At 38.4% G+C, this 7,747-nt stretch overlaps 1 long non-coding RNA gene across 1 annotated transcript in view; it reads right to left on the bottom strand.

The window, feature by feature from the left end:
• Positions 1 to 406: 406 nt before the first annotated feature.
• The window catches only part of LOC111093736, a 49,882-nt gene continuing 42,541 nt past the window's right edge, over positions 407 to 7,747 (bottom strand). The window contains exons 4-5 of the long non-coding RNA XR_005383060.1: positions 5,307 to 5,344; positions 407 to 770 (exon numbers count right to left, since the gene is read on the bottom strand). This is a non-coding gene — a long non-coding RNA (uncharacterized LOC111093736). The remainder of the gene's footprint in view (positions 771 to 5,306; positions 5,345 to 7,747) is intronic.

Genomic DNA, 7,747 nt, shown 5'->3' with positions numbered 1-7,747 from the left:
CTATTTCCATAGTTAATATATGGAAAAAAGTCAATGTTCAAATAAAAATCAAATAGTTCCACTACTATCATGTTTTCCCTGAATCATTGCATATGAGTATTTCTACCATGTTGTATTGCCAAAAAAACTAAACCCAAATAGGAAAAGACTCTTTTCATGTTACTGTTTATGGGGTAACTGCTCTACTGTTTGCTTTGACTCATTTTCCACTTCCAAAAATATCAGATAATGTGCCTTTGCCTCTACCTATTGCTTCCAGTGAGAGGTTTTCTGCTCCCTGAGCACCTGTGGACAGGACGCAATTTCATAAGCATATTCCTGACTTTTCTGTCACTGATGAAAAGAGAACACACTCAAAAAGAAAGCGAGAGAGAGAGAATACTTTTTAGAGGTTTTCTTAGCTTGATGTTTTCTTTTATTTATTTTATTGCTAGGGGGGGAAATGCAAAACACACAGACAGTAAAAAGGCCTCCTGTGTGACTCTTAACTCCTCTATATTTTTCACTTAGGTCTTATACCTACAGTACACAGAGAACCAGACTGAAATCCCTCTACTCAGAGAAAAACCTTATTTAGATCCGTGGGGCATTTTTTTTAAGAAAAGCATTTCAGAGGGAAGGCGGGGAGGAAATGGATGACTTTCAGATGCTGCCTCGGAGTCCTGCATCTGTGGAGCAAGTGGTGGCGAGGTGGAGGGTGGATACTGAGATGCTGACCTCTCCTCTCTCCTCCTTTCCCTCCCGCTGCCAGACCTCACTGCGGATGTCACCTAGAGTGATAATAACGTATAGGGTTCAGGTTGGAGATGCAAACTGCAACCAGTGGTGGAGGAAGGTGGGAGGAGGCCTTAGCCAGGGTTTGGGCTGTGGCTACACTCAAGAAATGTCTTTAGCCAGAAAGCAGTTGCACCATCCTCTAAAGTATGTCACACTTAGGATACAAGGAGAGCATAATAAAAAATGGTATATTTTTGAACACCGATTTTTATGATCTCTTCAAAAATAGGTATATTGATTCTGTTGTTGTTGTTGTTAATAATATATTTGGATTGAGCACAAGTTTTTTAAAAAATATTTTGTTTAAATTCAATTTGCCGTGACACCTGGGTCGCTTAGCAGTTGAATGTCTGCCTTTGGCTCGAGGTATGATCCTGGGGTCCTGGAATCAAGTCCTGCATTGGGCTTCCCGTGGGGATCCTGCTTCTCCCCCTGCCTGTGTCTCTGCCTCTCTCTGTGTGTCTCTCATGAATAAATTTTTAAAAATCTTTAAATTCAGTTTGCCAACATGTAGTATCACACCCAGTGCTCATCCCATCAAGTGTCCCCCTTAATGCCCATCACTCAGCTGAGTACTTTTTAAGTACATTTCTCATAGCCCCAGAACACCCCCAGGTTATAAGCAGATCCAGACAAGTAGAGGGACAGGCCCAAACCAAGAATGTAAAAACCAATGATATGTCTGTTCCATAGTTGAGGCATCTGGAATGAAATAAAATACACTTTGGTTATATTGTGTAATAAAAGGGGGTATGCAGAGATCTGTCCCCCTCTCCTTTTCATGTGTCAATCATTCTAAAACTCCACCATGGGAAAATAAATAATTATGTTAATATGTTTTCTTTCACAAAAATGAAACGAAATTATTACGTTGGTATATTCCTTTAGCTTAGTAATATTTTTTGAGGGGCACCTGGGTGGCTCAGTGGTTGAGCATCTGCCTTTGGCTCAGGTCATGATCCTGAAGTCACGGGATGGAGTCCCACATCAGGCTCCCTGCAGGGAGCCTGCTTCTCCTTCTGCCTATGTCTCTGCTTCTCTCTACATATCTCTCATGAATAAAGAAATAAAATCTTTAAAAATAACAATAATAATATTTTTGAAATTTGATAGGGTAAGCTCTCCTCCTTGCATTTTTTAGAATTATATTAGCAATTTTTGGACTATTCTTTAGTATGAATTGCAACAGAGTTTGTCATAATCCATGAAAAATCTAGTTGCCATATTGCTTGTAAGCATATTGAGATTGTAAATTAAGTTTGAGAGAATTGCATTTGTCCCCTCATTGGTCTTTCCATTCACTTGCTCCACTTTTAAGGTCTTTTTTAATATCTTTATTTGAACTTTGGTAATTTTCTTCCTTTTTAGTAAATGAGTGTTTTGTGTTTATATCACTAAAAAAAAAAAATACTCCGTTAAAACCATGGGGATCCCTGGGTGGTGCAGCGGTTTGGCGCCTGCCTTTGGCCCAGGGCGCGATCCTGGAGACCCGGGATCGAATCCCACGTCGGGCTCCCGGTGCATGGAGCCTGCTTCTCCCTCTGCCTGTGTCTCTGCCTCCCTCTCTCTCTCTCTCTCTGTGACTATCATAAAAAAAAAAAAAAAACAGATTTTTGGGATGCCTGGGTGGCTCAGCGGTTGAGCATCTGCCTTTGGCTCAGGGTGTGATCTGGGGTTCCGGGATCGAGTCCCACATCAGGCTCCCTGCGAGGAGCCTGCTTCTCCCTCTGCCTGTGTCTCTGCCTCTCTCTGTGTGTCTCTCATGAATGAATAAATAAAATCTTTAAAAGAAAAAAAATGTGTTTGACTAATACAAGCTACTGATAGGTATTTAATCATTCTTCAATTGATCCTCATGATATTTATATATTTTTTAAAGTATTCCTGTAACATATTTATGTTTCATTTTGAGCTAGAATGTCTTTGTTCAGTTGAGTCCTCTGTAATTAAAATTACTTTAAGGATGGAAATATTATCTGAGCTAGTCAATTCCTAGGTATTTTAAGTAAACATTTATACATAAATATATTTAAAGCAAAAGTGGAAGCAATCCTACTATATATATTCTTTTGAAACTCATTTTTTCCCTTAGCAGTATACTATGGGCTTTTTTCATTATCTGCACACATTCTATAACATCATTTTAAAGGTTCCATGATATTCCGTTGAGTCTTTTGATACTTGGAACATTTTTACTCTTCAAATGTCCTACATTCAAATACAAACACAGGCAGAGAAACATCTTAGATCATTATCAATACACATCTTATATGGAATTAAGTTTTCAGACTCTTTCTGATAATCACAGCAGGCTGAGAGTAATTCCTAGGGAGTGCTACTTAAGGTAGGTGTTTGGACAAAGGCGGGATTTGGGCAGTGGCTACCTCACAGGAATAGAGAGCACAGGCAGAGAAGGTGAAGAGAGGGTGCCAAACAACAGAAGAACCCACTTGATGATTTGAACAAGGACCCACTTTGGAGGGAGAGATCCTAGGTAGAGTGTAGAGCTTAACCTAGAAGCTAAGCAACAGAGCTGAGTGATATTTAGGGCAAAGAGAACACGCTCACTTCTCTTCCTAGGCTTTGTGAAAACTTAATGCTGTTGAATGTCTAAAGTGTTCTGAAACTCTTCTCTGGTCTCTCAGTTGGACAATACGGCTTGACTTCCAGGGTGAGACACATTCTTCCGATTCGCTGCCCTCCTCCTTACACTTTTGTCTGGGAGGAGGATGTGAAGAGACTCAGAGAAGGCATTGCAAACATTGTGATTGTTGACTTCTTAATGGACTTGGTGACTGGTTGATCCAAGTGATAAAGCAAAGAGGAACCAAGAAAATCTTCCAGCTCCTTACCCATTTTGGTCTGTTCAACCTCACTTTCTGTTAATTCTAATCCCAATCTTATAAACCAACTATACCAGACCACCAGATACACACATCAAAGTGTTTGTCAACCACATTCCCTTCATTTGTTCTGTTCTACCCATCAACTGGGCCCGCTTCCTGCCCCCACGCCATTAACACCCATGGCTTACTCATTCTTCAAGGCCCAGATTAAGCTCTTGCTTCATTAGAAAACTTTCCTGACAACACCTACTTACAAAAAAATCTTCTAAGTTCAAAATTCCATTTTACCTACTAACTGTGTGTTGCCGAATAATAATTATAACAATGTGTAATTCAATATTAACTTCATCTCTAGTGGTTTGTACTACACAACCTGACATTTAATCTGTCACCTAATTATAAATTCTTTTGTTGAATGATACAAAAGAAACAAACTTTCTTGCATTTCCACATGGCCTAGGATGGGTATATATATATATATCAAGCAGTTACTGCACTGTTACTCTGTTGAGTGTCCAGGCTGAAATTTCAGATTATTCATCAATATCTATTTTTTTTAATTTCCTCTACTTTTTAGGGTCTGGGCACAGAGCTACACTCCATTTCCAAGCTTCTTGCATTTGGGTGGGGCTCTGTGACTAAGTTGTGGCCATGAAAATGATATATGCCATTTCCAGATATGGTTCATAAAAACTTCCCATGCACTCACACACAATCCCTCATTCTCTCCTCTTATTGTAACCAGCTTGGAGGTCACTCATAGGTGATGACATTGAGAACTGGATCCCTAAGTCACCACTTAAAGGAGGCCCACCCTGAAATATTACCCAAGCATCTGCCAACTTAACATCTGTACTGGATTTTTTGTGGGTAAGAAACAAACTAATTTTGCTAAGCTCCTGAGATTTTTGTGTTGTTTGATACAGCTGTTAGCATCTGTTATTTTACTCAGAGATGCTACACAAAAATTATATAAGGTTCTACACTTGAACAGCCCAAAGTCTAAGTATACAGTTGGTTTTTTAAAAGAGAAAACATGTATTTTAAGGTTTCGTGTTACTAAATTCTAATTTGTCATTCTAGTAACCTGAGTAATTCTCAAAAGTAAAAATGGCACAAATCAATAACCTCTTTATATTTGTTGGCAAGAACGCTGTATGGCAATAACTTTGTTTTTGTTTTCTACATGTCAGTCAGAACTATATAATACAGGTAGTGATCAAGGCTTATTAAAATTTCTCAATGGAAATGCTTGCTTTTATTTGGTAAATATGATTCAATTTTGCCTTAAGAAAACCGAGTAATCTTTCCATTGCTAGTCACGTTTGTATAACTCTGTGTGCATAGATAGCATGTTATAAAAATAAATTAGATGATACAGCAGAGCACACATCTTAATGATGTGTTCCTCTTCTGTTAACTGTCTATTTATATTAAGTGGGAAGCAGAGAATGATTTAACATTTAAAAATATTAAATGTTGTTAGTATGAAGCAATGTTCTGAAGTCAAAATTTTTTAGAATATCCTAGGTGCTTTCATCTTTTGAAGGCTTAAAATCCACTTGAAAATGGCTCTTTTATTTCTGTCACCTTAGTGGTAAAGAGGGCAGGGTCCACAAATTAAATTTGTCCTTGAAAATTGGTAAGAAAGTGAAGCAGAGGTGTTTGAGATGCAGCACATACCTGCTATGCGCTAGCACACAGCTGTCGTGGGTCTTTCTCTGGGAAAAAAAGAAAGACCAAGATTATGATCATAACCTTGAATTATCATCACCTGTGGTATTGGTGGCTTATCTACCTGTAAGAACACTTATGAGTTTTAGGTATAAATAATTCTTACATTTATCAAGAATCAGGAAAGCATAATTTTACTTCCTTCTATCAAAGAAGGCTAACATATTCTTTTTTATGTGCTCTTCAAGCATGCAGTGCATTAAGTCTTCATATCATGATAATATTTCCATTTCATAGGTTTAGCTATAGCAGTATAGCTTAATCATTTGTGAGTTTATCATTTTATTTTGTGTCAATTGTCAGCCACATGAATATAAAGTATCTTTTATAATAATTCTGGTTTTAATTGCTGGGGTTTTTTTTATTCATATTTCCTTCCTTGTTTTTTTTCACCTGTCCTTTACTAACCTTGATAGTTTTGTACCTCATTTTCATGTTCTAATATCCTTCAATGTGTTCCACAAGTTCTACAGTTGTAAAACTACTATATGGGTGAATGTGTGCATGTGTATAGATGTATGTATGAATACACACACAGATGTTTGTAAATATAGCACTTTTCATTGCTATGATTTTATTTATCCTACATACCCTTTCATTTCATGAATACTTAATGGATGTCTTCTATTTGCCTATTAATATGCCTACTAATCCCCATTAATAATATCCCTTTAATATTGGTTATCCAAAGATGAGCCTTGATTTCATAGGACTTACTGTCCAAAGAGGGAGACAATCATTAAAAAAATAATTGTGCAAATAAATGTAAATGGATTATTTGATGCTCTAGCTGTATCTCAAGGAAGCATTTGATTTGATCTAACCAGAGAGATCAGAGAACAGCTTCCCTGAGGACAAGTGTGAGCTAAGATATTGGAAGAAAGAATCAGAAAGTTGGAAAAAAAAGTGCAAAGGTCCTGTGACCCACAAGATACACTGGAATTGCTGAAAGGAGCCCACTCTGACTGGAGTATAGAGATCAGAAAAGGGAATTGTAATGTGAGTTGATACTGGAAAAATCAGCTGAAACCAGACCAGGTAGGAGACTATAGACTGACTGCATTAGGAAACTTTATCTTAAAAGCACTAGTAAGCCATCCAGTAGTTTTAAGAGAGAAGTGGTATGATCAAGGTTTCATTAGAAATTATCTCTGAGGAGGCTGAAAGGAGAGAGTAGGTATCACCTCCCCTCCATATCACTAGCTCATCTCCTGAAGCGTCAGGCTGTAATCACCTCACAGATACAAATAAAAATCTTTACTTGGCTCTGGCCTCTCATATCCTCCAGGCATCTCATAAATGAAAACTTAACTGATAATCAGGCCCCAGCTGGTATCTGAGTAATAGGGAGCCATCGCAAGTCTGTAGGGAGCGGCACATCCCATGAACTGAACAATGGCCAGTTTCCCCACAAGAGCTGTGGATCATTGATTGAAAGTTAATGCTGCTAAGCTGCCCTCATGCTTGGGAGCAGCTGCATTAGCAGGACCTCTTTCCTGAGCTTTCTTTGGATGTTTCAGACTCTGCTGAGCTGATGGAAATGAAGTCCATAACTTCAGCTATGGTCATTAACCTCCTGCTTTGAGTTTTTGCTAATCATTAACATGTCATTTGTGTTTCACTTTAAAGATAGGCTTTGAGCCTGGGGAGCCAGGACTTCAGTGCAGTGGGGACCAAGTATAGAAAGGGGAAAAATGAATGGCAATGGCAATGACAAAACTGTCCTGGTCGTCTGAGAGGAAACAAAACATAATCTCCTTCTAAACAATACAGGTGGTACTAGGATTTCTATTATGGAAATGTGAGGACAGGTGCTGTTTCCCAGGAGGAAAAGTGGTTACGATAGCTGAGAACTGTCACCATGTCACATAGCTATTGAATAATTTAGCCCAAGGAAGAAAAACATGAAAATGTTTAGGAGATCTCTAGCTTCACCTCCCACTTGAGTACAAAATGTGGATTTAGCATGAAATTGTTGACATCAGTTGAGTGCATCAAGCATTTTTAATCAAGCTCTGTATTAATCAATCTCATTCCTCCCAAATGATCTAAGAACCATACCTCTCTCATTGTTTTCTAGTTACTGTCATCAAATCGTCATAATCAGTGCAACCTCATAGTCTACGGTTTGCAGAATTTGTTCCCTATGTGCTCTCCAAAGCTTTCTTCCTATTCTAGACTTTCCATCCTTCCAGCCCCTGGCTAAGTCCACCATCTCCACAAAGACTCCCCTGATGGTAGCTGCCCAAAAAGCATAGCCTCCACTATGAACTCAGTAACCTGTATTCAGTATTTGTGTACTTGTTACAATGCTTTTATTTTTTTTAATGCTTTTATTATTATTTAAGTCCTGTATATTATTTGGTAGCAAATCTCAACCTCCCCAAGTC

This window comes from Canis lupus, chromosome 33, assembly GCF_011100685.1.
Source record: "Canis lupus familiaris isolate Mischka breed German Shepherd chromosome 33, alternate assembly UU_Cfam_GSD_1.0, whole genome shotgun sequence".
In the NCBI taxonomy this organism is placed as follows: Eukaryota; Metazoa; Chordata; class Mammalia; order Carnivora; family Canidae; genus Canis; species Canis lupus.
This window is presented reverse-complemented; position numbering and strand designations above follow the sequence as displayed.